Source organism: Bubalus bubalis, chromosome X (genome assembly GCF_019923935.1).
Source record: "Bubalus bubalis isolate 160015118507 breed Murrah chromosome X, NDDB_SH_1, whole genome shotgun sequence".
Lineage (NCBI taxonomy): Eukaryota > Metazoa > Chordata > Mammalia > Artiodactyla > Bovidae > Bubalus > Bubalus bubalis.
Window position 1 is genome coordinate 131,696,064 of NC_059181.1, and position 16,264 is coordinate 131,712,327.

General features: G+C 38.7%; 1 protein-coding gene across 5 annotated transcripts in view; it reads left to right on the forward strand.

The window, feature by feature from the left end:
* The window catches only part of STAG2 (stromal antigen 2), a 130,397-nt gene that overhangs the window by 6,102 nt on the left and 108,031 nt on the right, over window positions 1-16,264 (forward strand). Inside the window, exon 1 of one of the 5 annotated variants that reach the window (XM_044937210.1) lies at window positions 14,658-14,729. The exons of the other annotated variants lie outside the window; for them this stretch is intronic. The gene's annotated coding sequence lies outside the window, so the exon portion shown is untranslated. Of the gene's footprint in view, window positions 1-14,657; window positions 14,730-16,264 lie in introns of those variants that run through there. 5 annotated transcript variants of the gene reach the window in all.

The window sequence follows — 16,264 nt, forward strand, 5'->3', positions numbered from 1 at the left end:
CCCACCCAAGGATTGAACACGACTCTCCCGCATTGCAGGCAGACTCTTTACCTACTGAGCCACTAGGGAAGCTCTTTTTGTGTATGTACATTTTAAAAAACTACATCTCTTTACCAGCTATGGTAATCTGCTACCTGAACTGTATTTTTAATGTCTGCTTGCTATAGTTCTATCTTTGGTAATAACCAGAAGAAAATAAGTCTTTACCTATGGTTAGTCTAGTCTGGAGATTACTGAAATTGATTTAAGCCCCACCCTCTCCCCTTAAGCCCCACTCTCCCCCTGAAACGAGGGGATGGTGAATAATGTTGATGGTCTGTTCTTTTTTGTAATTTTAATTGGAAAATACAGGACTAGGCTTGATGAGACAAACTAGAGAGGTTTCTATAAACTCTGGATAATCTAATGTACAACTCCAAGAATATAAATGTATATAAATAAAATATATATTCTTAAAATACTGTTGAACATTGTTGGAAGGGGAAAAAAGGAAGTCCTGTTTACACTTTTGCATGGATAACCTGGGATTTGTTGTAATGGGATTTGACCTATAACTTGTTGAATCCTGAGCTATTCTAAGAAACTCTTCATTTAGTTGCCACTTGAATGACTTAAATGCCAATAACTGTACTATGTGTTTTAACATGTATTGTTTAAAACTTCTCAGCTACCTTGCAAGATAGATGGTTGTCATTTTACAGATGGAGAAATTGAGGCTCTGGGAGAATAAATGACTTGTCACAAAATAAAAATTGACAGTCTGAATTCATACCCAAAGTAGTCTGGCCTCAAAACCTTTGTACTTTTTTGTTAAGCTCAGTAGTTTCTCTTAACTTGGTTAGGTCTTAGGATATCTATCACCAGAAAGCATGTTTCTTTTCAGTGTTATGAAATGAGTTTTTTAAATGTATCATACAGGGTAAATGCAGGTTTTTTATATACAGGATTTGATAAGTTGCTGCCTGATGAAGGGTCTACATTGTGTTTTATACTGAAAGGTTAAATAGTTAAATCTGAGCTTTAGATTTGTTTGAGTATGCTCATTATGCAGAAGTTTGTGGGATAATTTTTTTATTATTATTTTAGAGAGATAATGTGTTGAATTGTATTCTTGATTTTGTGGGGGGTGTCATACTATGGTAGATAGAATAGTTTCACTAATATTTTTTTCTTCTGTCATTTAGTCTCTTTATAGAAAGGAGGCTAAATGTGTCTGAGAATAGTTCCCCAGTCATTCAGCATGTTTATCATGTGCTTTAAAATGAGAATTTTGGTGACTCATAATTTACTGCTCTGGTTATATAGGGGTATGTTGTTATTTGATGTTATCTCAAAATGTTTTCTTCTAGGTATTAATAACTTTTCTGTTTCTACTTTTTATTCTAGTTTATCTTTCCACTTAATTAACATTTCTTGTTCTTATTTTTTTTAATCAGGTAATAGTTAATAATTGCTGCCCTGAATTACTTCGTTCAGTAGTGATCAGAATCTTGGTCTCAGTTTTCTTTGCTTTTCCTCTTTCTCCTTCCTGCTTTTCATAAACTATAACTGGAACTTCTCTAATCTGAAGGAATGCTAGATATTGTATATCTGGCCTAAGGTAAATTAGTGGAGTTGTGGTAAAACTGAATATATTAGTGCTTTTCACAGCCATAAGTCAGATTTATATATTTTATGTTAATTATTTTCTCAATGATTGTAGGAAGTATTTTTCCAGGTGATAGTCTTCTATGCAGACTCAATATTGAGTCTTTTCATCCGTATTTTCCCCTTTGTAGTCCCAAGTACGACTGCTCTTCTACCACAGAATTATGCCCCAAGGCGTCCATTGTGTATAATGAATTAGTTTCTTCCTTTGCATCTAGAAAGATACTAGCTCTGTACTATTCTTGGGAGAATTCAGGAAATTGTCACTCAAATCATTTTCTGAGTTCTGTGGTTAATAACATTAGGAACCCTTATTGAGAAAGGCTCCTAGAATATTAAGGGACTTGGTTTAGTGCTAAACAGGGTTTTACTTTTCATGGTTACTTTCCTGTCAGTAACCCTAATATAGCCTTTACAAAGTAAAATATGATAAAGTACATTTGATAAAATATGAGTGCAGATGATACTATTGCCATCTCTGTGGGATAAAGTGGTTAGTGTTGATTTTAGGCAGTTAGTGCTACTTGGTTTTAAAGAATTGAATATTGAATGTGGGAAGTTAAATGCATAGTTTCATTTGTAAAAAGGAATATTGTAGGAGCTCTGTTCATTATATTATTCAAAACCTTTTATAAGAAGTCTTTGACAGTGACTAACATTAACAGTAGCTGACACTAACTGTACTCTTACTATGTGCCAGACACTGTTACAAATGCTTTATGTATATTAGCTTATTTAGTCTTCATAACCCTCTGAGGTGGGATGACCATATGATTTATTGTTCAAACCAGCATACTGTTGAGAGTGAAGAGTGAAAGGGGCAATAAATGGATGGCATGCTAGGATAATAGTATAAAGTAGGACTGTCCCAGAGTAACTAGGATGCATGATGACCCTGATTAACACCCCTGCCCTCCCCACCCCCACTTCGGAAGAGGAGACCAAAAAGGTAGGAGGCCAAATAACTCGCCCAATTATTGAGTGGTCAGAAGAGATTCGGAACCTCTCAGAGATTTCTTTGGGCAGGAATGTGATTGTGGGCATTTAAACTGCTGTATTTTAGAGTTTATTTTTACTCTTTCGGAGGAGTTTTTAGTCAGTATGGGGTCCACAGTAAAAGACAGGAGATAGTGTTTTTAAAAACCCAGTAGAATTTCCAGTTGGCTCTTTTCAAATGACAATGAAGACTTAAATGACTATGTGCTAATGTTGAAGAGCAACTTCTCTGAGTGAGGTCCTCCTAAATAAAAGCAGAAAACTCCATGATAACTACTTTTACTGTTTATTACATCTGTTTGTTCTTCTTAAGTTGTTTAGACTCCATTTATGGGTTTCTTAGGAGGAAATGTGAATTGTATGATATTTCACGGGGGTTCTTAAATGGAAAATTCTTAGAAGATAGCTGAAAGAGATACAGTTTTGTGACTAAGGAGAAGTAGTATTAGAAAAGAAAGAAAAGGGTCTAGTTTAGAGACTTGTTTGAAGTTAAACTGATTCTGTACCATATTTTGAAAATTAAGTCTTGTAGATTAATGTGTCACTTCATAAAATTAATAGTTCTCTTTTATTTTTGATAACTTTTGCAGTTGTTTTGTATTCCCAGTCTGTTTATGTTTGTGGTATATCCCCTCCAAAAATGAATACTGTAGGTGAATTCAAACCTTTGGAGAAATGATTTCAGCATAATGGCAGATTTTACTATTTTGTAAACTAAGGTTTCTTTTCCCTCTTTTTCTTCTTCTGGTGAGAGTGAGTAGTAGACAGCTGATCTTAAGAGGACTGTGCATTTTATTTTCATACTTAGCTGTTATTTTAATATTTCGTTGAGGAATTTGTGTTTTTTTCCCCCTAGCTAGTTCACTTTAGAAAGTTTTGTTAGTGTCAGTATATAAACAACTGAGAGGTTATTAAGTAGGTCTATTCAGTTTTTGCTTCCCTGGTGGCTCAGAGGGTAAAGCGTCTGCCTGTAATGTGGGAGACCCGGGTTCGATCCCTGGGTTGGGAAGATCTCCTGGAGAAGGAAATGGCAACCCACTCCAGTGTTCTTGCTTAGAGAGTCCCAGGGATGGGGGAGCCTGGTGGGCTGCCGTCTGTGGGGTCGCACAGAGTCGGACACGACTGAAGCGACTTAGCAGCAAGTGGCACAGTGGTAAAGAATCCGCCTGCCAATGCAGGAAAAACGGGAGACTCGGATTCGATCCCTGGGTCGGGAAGATCCCCTAGAGAAGGGAATGGCAACCCACTCCCGTATTTTTGGCTGGAGAATTCCGTGGACACAGGAGTCTGGCAGGCTGCAGTCCATGGGGTCACAAAGAGTCAGACATGAGTGAAGCAACTGAGCATGCATGGATTCAGTTTTTAAAGTCATTTGTTTAGTTCACTGAAAGCCATCATGAAGTTGGAAGGAGGAGGACTGCATTTCTGACAAGGGGAAGGAATTCGTGGACCTCATAGTGACTGGTAGACAAAAGGTTATTTTGTGGATGTGATTTATTACATAAAATTAATACAGATGGTGTTTTTAAAAAGTTACTGTTGGATTTTATAATCTGGGGCCCATGGATAAGGTAGAGGTGTGAGATCCCTGTGAAATTAATGTACAAAATATATGTGAAGTGAAAGTCGCTCAGTCGTGTGCGGCTCTTTGCAACCCCAAGGACTTCTCCAGGCCAGAATACTGGAGTGGGTAGCCTTTCCCTTCTCCAGGGGATCTTCCCAACCCAGGTCTCCTGCATTGCAGGCAGATTCTTTACTAGCTGAGCCACAAGGGAAACCCAACAAAATGTATAACTATGCATTTATTCAAGTTCTCAGGAGTTCATTTGTTGTATCAACTGGTAGATAAAGTGCCTTCAGGGATGGGATATACAGTTGTAAACGACATAGACTGCTCTCAGCATTGTCATTTGGGTTTTATTACCCCAAAAGGCTCAAAAATAACCCCTTTTGAAAACATTGTGTACTGGAATTACTATATATTAAGGAATACTATGTTAAAACCACTAGCTATCAATGCAGTTTTGATAGTGTCCTTAATTTAAGATTAGTATTTAAAAATAAGGACTACTCTGAAAAGCTTTGGGGGAAAATAACAATTGGACACTGTTGTTAGAGCACTGGAATGCTTCAGTCTTTAGTGGTTGTGAATAAACTTAAGAGTCCATGACCATCCCCTGTAACCAGTCACTGTTATCTAAAGGTTGAGACCTTCTGATTGATAGTGTGCTTCTGTGTAAAAGAAAAAGAGGCAATCAACAATCACTCTGTTATATGGGACTCTTGTGTGTCTATTTCAAGTTCAAAATGCTTGCTTTTAAATAGGAATTTAAATTTATCTATGCTTGTTTTGCTTTTTGACTTTCGAGTGTTACCTTGAAATGTCTTTGTCACAGTATATGATGCTCTTTAAATTCATTCTCTACACATATATGATGATGCAGGTTTGGTATATTTAAGGTAGAATTTCCATTTCAGGATTGTGATGTATGATACACTCTCTTCTTGGATTTCTAACCTTTTTGTCTTCAAAAGGAAGAATTTTCCCGCATTCTACCAATGTATCTCTCGCCTGGTACCTAATTTGCAAACTTTACAATGATTAGAATGTTACTACAAAGAACACAGTTAATATCCTCTTACTGAAAAAGGCCTTTTTTTGTGGCTTACAGAAGTAGTATTAAAGATAGTTAGGAATATGAACCTTGGAGAATTTCCCTTCTATGTTAAAGAAGTAGAGAAAATGTAGGAAATATTAGCAAAGCCATAATATTTTTCCTTTGGGATATGTCCCTCCCTGTTTCCACCACTCATTCAGGCCAAAAGACATTCCTTAGACTTTATTCCTGGCAGGAGAATTGAGGAAGTGGTGGTAGCTATGGCTGGCAGGGAAGCAGAAACTTGAAGGTATGTTTTTCAAAAGCAAATTTGTCAATGACAAATGGATTTTTCCAGCTTGAATATATGTACTTTCTGGAGTTTTGATTACATGTGTCAGTGGATAAAGTGCTACTATTCATTGAGGAATATTCAGTAGTTGCATTCATATTTGGATGTTCTAAATAGACCTAAATTTCAGAGGGCTTATGTGGACAATACAGGATTGTATTAGAAAAGATTGTTTAGTAGGGAAATAGTTCATAAATCTTTGAAATTAGACTGGAACAGTTATCCAGGTTGCTGCAGAAAAGTAGCAAACGTCACGAGAGATGATTATTGTGTGTATAAATACGTAGTGCTTACGTACAATATTGGTGATATCCAAATTTATTTCCATTTCTTTATTTAGCTATACTGGGTCTTCATTGTGGCACGTGGGATCTTTTTAGTTGTGGCATGTGAACTCTAGGTTGCAGCATATGGGATCTAGTTCCTTGACCAGAGATTGAACCTGGGCCCTCTACATTGGGAGTGCACAGTCTTAGCCATTGGACCACCAGGGATGTCTGCCGGTTTATTTCTTATAAGTAGTTTACCTTTTTCAGACAGGGAATTATGTTTTTTTGTGATTTTGAACTGTCCCATTGTGTAATACGTATACAGATTCTCAAATGGTAATTAAAACCTTGGGTTTTCTAGAAATGTAACCCTGCATTGAAATCACATTATTAATACCTCATTTTAAAAAGTTCTCATGTTGAAAAAGTAGGAGTCAGTCTCCTCTAGTTGGCTTTGCATTAATGATAAACTTTATATATCTACAGGATATCATTTATAGGATCTACTACATGGCAAGGCTCCCTAACATTTCATTTTTATTTCTTAAAAAGACATGTGTGAGGTAGTTGGTGATATTTTAATTTATTGAGGTTCAAAATGGTTAAGTGACTTGCCCAAGTTCACTCAGCTCATTCGTGAGTGACGGTGCCTGCTTTTGAATCCAGTTTTGCCTATTTCTAGCACACTTCTTTACATGGTGATACACTGCCTCCCAGTGGGATGATTTATGGACTTGTGTAGTGATAACTTTAGGGTGGGGAGATGAGGGGGCAGGAATCTTAAATTGATGAGACTGAGGAAGTTAAACTCGAAGTAGTCAGAAAATGTTCAGAAATTAGGTAGAAGCCTTATTTTCTACCAGCAGCTGATAGGGAATAAATTACTTTGAATCTGAAGTTATATGTGATGTGTTTCATATTTTATAATAAGCATCAAATAACACCTGAAAGAGTGTTGAGTGGGGGAGGATGATAAATTTTGTTATATTTACTTTGTTGTAATCCTCAGTAAAGTGACATCTGATTAAGAAATTAAACTTCTTATAAAATAAACTATGAAACAAAATGTTATCCAAAGCATCATTGGCATTTGCCTCACTGGTAGTGTTCCTACTAAAGGACATTGGTAAATTGGTCTACATCTGAGTAACATCATGATGCTACTTTTGTGTTCTTCTTTTTCTTCTGTCTTTCATTTTTCTCCAGTACTTCGTTTTTGTTATTCTTCTATTTCCAATATCTTTATAGTTTCTAAAATTCTCCATTGAAAGTAAAACTGTTTCGATTTCGTTTTTGCTTTCATGCTACTACTACTAATACAATGTAACTCTATATGCTAGGCACTGAAATGAAAGTGATTTAAAAAATAGACTCATTTTATTCTCCCAACAACTCTATGAGGTAGGTATCCTGTTGACAGGTGAGAAAACAGAGGTGCAGAACAAAAAGGTAAAATTGCCCAAGGACACATACCGAGGAAAGTGGTGGAGCCTTGATGTGACACCCAGGCGAACTGATGAGAGTCCCATGTTGTAGCTCTACAATACCATACTGCTGACTCTTGACATTAATGTGAATGGTTTCCTCATCTTGGCAGTGTATTTATTTTAAGCCCTCTCTTTGATTGTGAAGTATGTTTGTTCATCCTAATAGGAATTTTAGAGGTCAGCAGAGGATTGGACAAATTTCTGATCCTCAGGTTTCCTGGCTATAAAATGAGTAATCCTCTCTGCCATATTCTATTATGGGGATTAGATAACAATACTTTTCTGAGTGTTTTCTGTATGCCAGACAGTAGGCTAAGGGTTTCGCTGCCATGATAGGCCCCCAGATAATTGTAATGTTTTCAGTTACTGAGTACATTGTATATGTCATATACTTGATGTAGTATATTACTTTTACATTTTAATCTTGTATAGGGGATATTGTACTCATTTTACAGAAAACTGAGGCCTAAAGAAATTGAATAATTTCCCCAACTATACCTTAGGGCCTTTGTATTTGCTTGCTGGTTCCTCTGTCTTGTGTGGTTGCTCATTTCTTCAGGACATTTTGCTCAAGTAATTAGTCTTTCAGTGAAATATTCCTTGGCCATAGCGTGTGAAATATCTTTTGCCCCCAGCACTCCCTTTCTCTTTACTCTGTTGTATTTCTCTGCTGTACTACAGTTTCTCTGTTGTATTACTCTGTTGTATTTCTGCATTATCAAACATAGTTTTATGTGGATTGTCTCCACCTTACCATGTAAACTCTGTGAAGGCAAGGATATTTGTCTTGTTCATTACCTTAACTCCAGCACCTAGAATAGTGCTTGGGACATAATAGGTTGTATAATATTTGTTGAGCAGATTCACTGTGTGGTATACTGAGACTCACTAGACTTACTTGCAAGCTGACCCAGAATTAGACTGATTTAATCTTAATAGACAAGATAGGCATTTCCTGGAACAGAGAAGTGATAAGGATTGTGCTTGGACCTGTTTCTGGGTGGGAATGGGAAGGCAGTTGTGTCTCATGTTGTAATTTTTAGAAGTCTGTTCTCATGAATTGCCTTGAATTCCTGGAGGAGTATATGCCCTCGGGTCAGCTTCTAGGTTCTCTAAAGCTGTTTTATCTCTTAATAGAGGTCTACTTTCCAGCTTCTTCTGACTGTCTTAACTTTCAACCCCTCATTTTGCCTAATGATTTGTTCATTGACCATTTATAGTATATTTGTGATGTGCACAGTATGGAGCTAGATAAGTTGGCTTCATACAGGAGAATTCCTCGCTTTGCCATAATATGCACGTACATACGTATGTGTGTAGGGCTAAAAAGAGAAAACAAAACTGTCATGTATTGAAACTTTAAATTATTGTTTTAGTTACTATTTTCATAGCAAGTTAACATCATTATTTTGTAGTATCTTGGAATTCATACTTCTTTCTTTCTACTTATAAAATTTATTGTAATAATTATGTACTTAGAACATGGTAGTAGTAATGCTGTACTATGCTCTTGCATTTGAATGGTAGTTAATTTTTGAGAGAAGCAAAATTGTATTTTTAGATACTTCCACCTTAAGCTGATATTAGTGCAACCGGAGCTCAGGAGATATGAGTAAGAGGTAGACCTTAGGGATCCCTATGCATAGTGTACATTGGTCTTTAGCGGGGAGAAGTTATAAATAAAGAGGAGCAGAAGGCCAAGAGTGGGCAGGAGGACCACCAACATAGGAAATATCTAGGAAAATGTACCATAAAATCCATAAGCATCTCAAATTTGAAAAGAATCCAAATGGCGTGTTCTCCTATCTGGGACATGCTTTAAAATTGTATACAATATTAAAACTGTTGTTTCAATTATGTAAAGTTGAAATTATCTTTAAAGTTGATATTTGTTCTTGTTCAGTCACTAAGTCATGTCCAACTCTTTGTGACCTACAGACTTCAGCATACCAAGCTTCCCTGACCTTCACTATCTCCCGGAGTTTGCTCAAACTTGTGTCCACTGAGTTGATGATGCTATCCAGCCATCTGTTGCCCCCTTCTGCTCCTGCCCTCAATCTTTCCTAACATTAGGGTCTTTTCCAATGAGTCAGCTCTTCACATCAGGTGGCCAAAGTATTGGAGTTTCAGCTTCAACATCAGTCCTTCCAATGAACACTCAGGACTGATCTCCTTTAGGATGGACTGGTTGGATCTCCTTGCAGTCCAAGGGACTCTCAAGAGTCCTCTCCAACACCACAGTTCAAAAGCATCAATTCTTTGGCGCTCAGCTTTCTTTATAGTCCAACTCTCACATCCATCCATACATGACTACTGGAAAAACCATAACCTTGACTAGACGGACCTTTGTTGACAAAGTAATGTCTCTGCTTTTTAGTATGCTGTCTAGGTTGGTCATAACTTTCCTTCTAAGGAGTAAGTGTCTTTTTTTTTCATGGCGGCAGTCACCATCTGCAGTGATTTTGGAGCCCAAAAAAAGTCAGCCACTGTTTCCCCATCTATTTGCCATGAAGTGATGGGACCAGATGCCATGATCTTAGTTTTCTGAATGTTGAGCTTTAAGCCAACTTTTTCACTCTCCTCTTTCACTTTCATCAAGAGGCTCTTTAGTTCCTCTTCAATTTCTGCCATAAGGGTGGTATCATCCGCGTATCTGAGGTTATTGATATTTCTCCCGGCAGTCTTGATTCCAGCTTGTTCTTCTTCCAGCCCAGTGTTTCTCATGATGTACTCTGCACAGAAGTTAAATAAGCAGGGTGACAATATACAGCCTTGATGTACTCCTTTCCCGATTTGGAACCAGTCTGTTGTTCCATGTCCAGTTCTAACTGTTGCTTCCTGACCTGCATACAGGTTTCTCAAGAGGCAGGTCAGGTGGTCTGGTATTCCCATCTCTTTCAGAATTGTCCACAGTTTATTGTGATCCACGCAGTCAAAGGCTTTGGCATAGTCAAAAAAGCAGAAGTAGATATTTTCCTGGAACTCTCTTGCTTTTTCGATGATCCAGCGGATGTTGGCAATTTGGTCTCTGGTTCCTCTACCTTTTCTAAAACCAGCTTGAACATCTGGAAGTTCATGGTTCACGTATTGCTGAAGCCTGGCTTGGAGAATTTTGAGCATTACTTTACTAGCGTGTGAGATGAGTGCTACTGCTGCTGCTGCTAAGTCGCTTCAGTCGTGCCCGACTCTGTGTGACCCCATAGACGGCAGCCCACCAGGCTCCCCCGTCCCTGGGATTCTCCAGGCAAGAACACTGGAGTGGGTTGCCATTTCCTTCTCTAATGCATGCAAGTGAAAAGTGAAACTGAAGTCACTGAGTCGTGTCCGACTCTTAGCGACCCCATGGACTGCAGCCCACCAGACTCCTCCATCCATGGGATTTTCCAGGCAAGAGTACTGGAGTGTGGTGCCATTGAGATGAGTGCAACTGTGCGGTAGTTTGAGCATTCTTTGGCATTGCCTTTCTTTGGGATTGGAATGAAAACTGACCTTTTCCAGTCCTGTGGCCACTGCTGAGTTTTCCAAATTTGCCAATATATTGAGTGCAGCACTTTCACAGCATCATCTTTTAGGATTTGAAATAGCTCAACTGGAATTCCATCAGTTCCACCAGCTTTGTTCATAGTGATGCTTCCTAAGGCCCACTTGACTTCACATTCCAGGATGTCTGGCTCTAGCTGAGTGTTAGTGATCACACCATCGTGATTATCTGGGTTGTGAAGATCTTTTTTGTACAGTTCTTCTGTGTATTCTTGCCACCTCTTCATATCTTATGTTTCTGTTAGGTCCATCCATTTCTGTCCTTTATCGAGCGCATCTTTGCATGAAATGTTCCCTTGGTATCGCTAATGTTCTTTAAGTGATCTCTAGTCTTTCCCATTCTGTTGTTTTCCTCTATTTCTTTGCATTGATCACTGAGGAAGGCTTTCTTATCTCTCCTTGCTATTCTTTGGAACTCTGCATTCAGATGCTTATAACTTTCCTTTTCTCCTTTGCTTTTGGCTTCTCTTCTTTTCACAGATATTTGTAAGGCCTCCTCAAGACAGCCATTTTGCTTTTTTGTATTTCTTTTCCATGGGGATGATCTTGATCCCTGTCTCCTGTACAATGCCACAAGCCTCCGTCCATAGTTCATCAGGCACTCTATCTATCAGATCTAGTCCCTTAAATCTATTTCTCACTTCCACTGTATAATCATAAAGGATTTGATTTAGGTCATACCTGAATGGTCTAGTGGTTTTCCCTACTTTCTTCAATTTAAGTCTGAATTTGGCAATAAGGAGTTCATGATCTGAGCCACAGTCAGCTCCCGGTCTTGTTTTTGCTGACTGTATAGAGCTTCTCCATCTTTGGCTGCAAAGAATATAATCAATCTGATTTCGGTGTTGTCCATCTGGTGATGTCCATGTGTAGATGTTCTCTTGTGTTGTTGGAAGAGGGTGTTTGCTATGACCAGTGTGTTCTCTTGGCAGAACTCTATTAGCCTTTGCCCTGCTTCATTCTGTACTCCAAGGCCAAGTTTGCCTGTTACTCCAGGTGTTTCTTGACTTCCTACTTTTGCATTCCAGTCCCCTATAATGAAAAGGACATCTTTTTTGGGTGTTAGTTCTAGAAGGTCTTGTAGGTCTTCATAGAACTGTTCAACTTCAGCTTCTTCAGTGTTACTGGTCAGGGCATAGACTTGGATCACCGTGATATTGAATGGTTTGCCTTGGAAATGAACAGAGATCATTCTGTCGTTTTTTGAGATTGCATCCAAGTACTGCATTTTGGACTCTTTTGTTGACCATGATGGCTACTCCATTTTTTCTAAGGGATTCTTGCCCACAGTAGTAGATATAATGGTCATCTGAGTTAAATTCACCCATTCCAGCATCAGTGCTGATTCCCAGCATCAGTCTTTTCCAGTGATTCAGCTCTTTGCATCAGGTTGTTGAAGTATTGGAGCTTCAGCATCAGTCCTTCCACATTTTGGCTGTTGTGAATAATGCTGCCAGGGACATGGTGTACAAAAACCTGTTTGAGTCCCTACTTTAAATTCTTTCGTGTATATACTGAGAATTGGAATTGCTCTACAAATGTTTGAGTGTCTATATGTGGTATGGATTGTCCTCAGCACTGCAGATATCAGTGAAAAGAAAAGCCTGGTCCCTGCCCTCAGAATTTATGTCTAGTAGGGAAGAAAGATATTAAATAAACACAGTTAAGTATGGTAAATACTATGTAGTGGAGGACAGAGGAGCCTGGCGTGCTACGGTCAATGGGGTCCTAAAGACTGGGACTGGCTATGTGTATATTTTATATGGTTGTAATCATGCATATACTGCTAAAGTAAAAAGGACACAAAACATTAAATGCTTTTTCTTATTGATATCTTCTATAATACCTCACTCCCCCACCTATCACCACATGAAAATCATTTTTGTCTTTCCCCTCCTCGTTTAAAAATTTAATGCATCTGGTATATATTTTTGACTCTTAGGTGTGGTAGGGCTTTTGTGATGTTGTGATTTATAAGTGACATATATATATTTGGTCTTCTTCCCCATTTCTGGCCCAGAGCTCCCCAAGCCTTTGGAATTTTCTCAGTGTTTAGGGTGGTAGAGGTATCTTTTGTTATGTTAATAAGGGGACTTTTAGAAAGCACCCTAGGATAGGGCCAGCCCTGGTGGCTCAGAGAGTAAAGAATTTGCCTGTAAGGGTTACTAGTGAAACCTACTGTGATTAAAGGGTTAGAACTTTCAGCCCCCAAACGCACCCCAACTCTGAGGAGGAAAGAGGAGCTGGACTTGGAATGCAGTCACAATTGGCCAATCATTTAATCAATCCTGAACTCTCCCCAGAACCCCAAAATGAAAGGATTCAAACAGCTTCTGGTTTGCTGAACATGTGAAGATTTGGAGAGAATGGCAAGCTCTAAGAGCGCTTGGAGGCTTCCTCGCCCTTTACCCATGCGGTGTGTCTCATCTGGCTGTTCCTGAGTTAAATCCTTTTACAGTAAAGGATGTGTAGGGTGGCAAAAGAGTTGGACATGACTTAGTGACTAAACAGCAACAATAAAAAACTTAAGCCTTCATGGCACATTAATTGAACCCAAGGAGGAGTTCTTAATGTAAAAAAACACACAGCCTCAAAGTTGAGAATTATGTTTTGTTTGAAGAAATTTCTGAGGACTTAAACCCAGAAGGCATCATCCCAGAAAGCTCTGAGGGAGTGCTCCAAAGAGGTGAGGAGCCAGGGTAAATATAAGTTTTGCCACAAAAAACAGGTTGTTAAAATATCAAAAGATTACTGTCAGAGAAAACTAAATATCTCAAATTAATGAATTTAGTGCTTTTCTTGTATGGGAAGATGTGAGAGTCTGGGCTGACTGAAATCATTCCTTTGATATGCACCTCAGTTATCTGGGGCTACTATTGTGTTCTTTCCCATGTTCAGTCCCCTCAGGGTCTACCATTGTGTGGTGGCTGCAGTGGCTGAGGGCTTGGCAGCCTGTTTTGTCTCCCTCCTGAGTTCCCTCAGGGCTCACCATGGGGCAGGCTAGTGGCTGATGACAGGATGGCCATAGCATCCTTTGTTTGCTGATGAGGCCGGTGGCATTTTTCAATCACACTGAAAGTGAAAGTCGCTCAGTTGTGTCCACTCTTTGCTATCCCATGGACTGTACAGTCCATGGAATTCTCCAGGCCAGAATACTGGCGTGGGTAGCCTTTCCCTTCTCCAGGGACCTTCCCAACCCAGGGATCAAACCCAGGTCTCCCGCATTGCAGGTGGATTCTTTTCTAGCTGAGCCACCAGGGAAGCCCAGGAATACTGGAGTGGGTAGCCTGTCTCTTCTCCAGTGAATCTTACTGACCTAGGAATCAAACCGGGGTCTCCTGCATTGCAGGTGGATTCTTTACCAGCAGAGCTATCAGGGAAGCAGGCACCTCTGTTTTATAGCCAGTGGGTTGGAAGTAAGGGAACAACCTGGACTTGGAACTGCTCTCTGAAGTGGAGTTGGACGAGGGCAGTCCTGTAGGACTGAATCCTTAAATCTGTGAAATGTGATGCTGTCTCAGGGTAGATAGTGTCAGAATTGAGTTGAATTGTAGAGCACCCAGCTGGTGTCTAGAGAATCCTTGGTGCTGTAAGAGATATCCCCTCCCTTGCCTGCAACACAACATTGGGATTGGGTCCCAGAACCAATTTAGCTATACACATTTGCCATACCGTGAACTACCTAATTATTTTCCTTGCTGTACATTTGTCTCTTTGCACCTGTTTGAGAAGGTACAGCTTCTATGAGTAACTTTGTTTTTTTTCCCCTATCTAGTTATGTCCAGGAGTGGGATCATGCTGTCAGTCAGTGTGAACTTTTGGAAGATCCTTGTAACTGAAGGTGTGTTGTTTTCCAGTAGGGTTGTACCCACCTTACAGGCCCACTGTTGCTGTCATATGTGGTAATCACGTTGCTGCTTTGGAGATGTTATTTTAAGCAGTTTTACAGTGGTATTTCAGATTCTTTTAATTTGCGTTTCTTTGATTACTAACTAGAATGAACATTTCCCCTTATTTTTGGGCAAGGTATTTTGTAATGTGACAGACAACTCTTAAGTTTAACCTGAGGGCCTTTTTAATTATGAGTATACAGTAGTTTCTGGTTAATTACTGGTAGTGATGGTTTTTAGTATTAAGTAGATCTATCTAATTATTTTAAATTGGATTTGTGTATTATTTCGTAATGTCTGTTCACCTTATTCAGTGGTGTTAGTTCATTTCAATTTACAAACAGCAGTTGCTTAGGAAACCTGCAATAATCTATTCATCCACTTGTCTAGCCCTGTAGCTTAAGTTGCATTCATTGGACACTTTGTGGATGAGCTGCGCTCAAGTGTTTTGTAAATACAGTATGAGAGAACCAGTGGTAAAAGCCCAGATTGTTTTTTTTCACTGCAGTGTAATCTTTTTAGCAATGAAGCCTACAGTAAAATTAAATTTTTATTAGTAGTTCAGCCAGTTTCTTGATAGTAATGATTATTTTTAGTCATGAGCAGGGTAGATAAAGTGGAATTGGCTGTTCAACATCATTCTTTCAAAAAAAAAATGACATGATTGTATTAATGGTTGTGACACTAGTAGTCAGCTCCTAGACTACTTCCAGGTAGAAGAAGTTCATAGGCTTCTACTGAGAATTTGTCAGTGCTGTGGCATTAGGAAACCAATGTTAAGAGATACCCTTCTTTAGATACCTGGTAATGTTCTAGACTATCTAACTTAGAGTGATTAAAGATACACTTTGGGGGGAGGGATCTTAGTACCCAGACCAGGGATCGAACCTGTATCTCCTGTATTGGAAGCTCTGGGTCTTAACCACTGTACCACCATGGAAGTCTCACATTAGCGGCTTCATAATGAAAAAATGTTCAGGTCTAGGAGAGAAGTTCAGGGTAAATGGAAATATAGAATAGTTAATTTTCAAGCCTTATTTTTTGAGATTAGGACTTATTTTAGTTTTAGGAACATAAAATGTATTATTTATAGTTTAGTTAAAATGATCATGGGTGTTACATTGTCTTTAAATGTAGTGAATGGATCTCTGCTCTCCTGTCAACACAGTCACCTTGTTTCACTTTTGTGGTAGTTTTACCACTGCTTGGTATTTTCGAATTTCTTTTTGGTCTCTTTCTCCTAGTAGAATTTAAGCACCATAGAAGAATGGACTGTACTGTTTAATGCTATAACTTCAGTGTTTCTAACCATCCATGGTACATAGTAGATCCTTAGGAAATACTTGTTGAATGAATGGATGAACAAACTAATTTAACTGGATATGATTGAAATATTTAGAAATAAATTCAGTCCTAGTTATGAATGTAACTTAACTTCTGAACTTAAGAAATAGCTCATGTTTTTCAGTTTTAAAATCAGTTTGAG